The following is a 1651-nucleotide window of genomic DNA, read 5'->3' on the forward strand; positions in this document are numbered from 1 at the left end:
GTTACACCAGTGGGCTACCTGCTAATTCAAAAGTCAGCAGTTAAAACCCACCAGGTAAGCTGTAAAGGAGAAAGACCTGGTGAGCTGCTCCCATAAAAATTATAACCAAGGAAACCGTACAGCTCAGTTCTACTCTGTCACACAAGGTTGCTTACTATGAATCAGAAGCAACTCAGGGGCACCTAACAAAAACAAATACTCAAAAGAGATTCAAATGAAAAGAGATTGACAGTGGGGAAGGATCGTAAGTTAGATCCCTAGGTGAGGCTCACGAACCAGCCCCCACCCTGGCCCCTAGTGCCCACTGGGTCAGCCCTGCCCAGCCATGAACAAGGCAATCCTCATCTTCAGTAACCATGGGAAGCCACGGCTCTCCAAGTTCTACCAGCCCTACAGTGAAGAAACACAACAGCAAATCATCAGAGAGACATTCCATTTGGTATCTAAGAGAGATGAAAATGTTTGTAATTTCCTAGAAGGAGGATTGTTGATAGGAGGATCTGACAACAAACTGATATATAGACATTATGCAACATTATATTTTGTCTTCTGTGTGGATTCTTCAGAAAGTGAACTTGGTGTTTTAGATCGAATTCAAGTGTTTGTGGAAACATTAGACAAGTGTTTTGAAAACATCTGTGAACTGGATTTAATTTTCCATTTCACAGTTTTCTTGCAGAAATGGTGATGGGGGAATGGTATTGGAGACCAACATGAATGAGATTGTTACAGAAATTGATGCACAAAATAAACTGGAGAAATCTGAGGCTGGCTTTGCAGGAGCCCCAACCCGTGCTATAATAAGCTATAAAGAGCATGAAACTTCCTGAGATCCCACAAAATATTAACTTTGGTGGCATCTGTATAAAAGTGCCAAACCTGCCTCTTTTAAATTAAAAAAAATGAAAGGCTACTCCCAAGTAAAATCCAGGGTGGAAGGTCATCCACATTTACCAGTCATTTGTTTACCAAAAATAGAGGAGGAGAGTCTTAACTTTTGCTCTTGAATTTAAGTCAAGGTTCTGTATAGAAGTTGTGTAAAATCAGTATGTGAAGTTCAATGTTGCTTTTCTTGCTCAGTGATTTTTAAGAATTTGGGTAGTTCCTGTGTGATTTTTTTTTTCTTTTTTAAATTGCATTCCTATGCCCACTAAGGCATGCTTCTATGTATTGGCTATTATAGTATTTTGAAAAGTGTTTGAGATATTTCTTTAATTATGTACATCCCAAAATGTTGCTGTTTTGTATGGATCACAAGTACAGCATTCCTTAATTCTTTCTGCTGTTGTTATAATTGTTATTTAAAGAATCAAGTATGTATTGCATGAAAACATTATGACCTTTTTCTCTTGTTTTAAATAAACTCCAAGGTAACTAGACTTATAAAGCACCTTTGTTTGCCTGTTATCTACTTTAGCAAGAATTTTTTTACACCCTTCTGACTCAACAAAATAAATACAAGTATGTTTTATCACTGTTAAAAAAAAAGTCACCAATAAGGGGAAGTGAGGGAAAAACATCAATGAAGTGGTGAGCTAAGCCCTACAATGTTCAATAGACTCCTGTGAACCCAGGTGGAGACCTGGTTGGCCAGCAGTGTGGCAAGACCTGAGGACTCTTGAGCCCAGAGTCAGTGACATAGCCACAGAGG

General features: G+C 38.7%; 1 pseudogene; it reads left to right on the forward strand.

Annotated features, from left to right (window-relative positions):
* The first annotated feature begins 325 nt into the window (after window positions 1-325).
* LOC102841242 lies at window positions 326-897 on the forward strand (annotated as a pseudogene).
* Window positions 898-1651: the final 754 nt, after the last annotated feature.

This window comes from Chrysochloris asiatica, unplaced genomic scaffold (assembly GCF_000296735.1).
Source record: "Chrysochloris asiatica unplaced genomic scaffold, ChrAsi1.0 scaffold00124, whole genome shotgun sequence".
Taxonomy (NCBI): Eukaryota; Metazoa; Chordata; class Mammalia; order Afrosoricida; family Chrysochloridae; genus Chrysochloris; species Chrysochloris asiatica.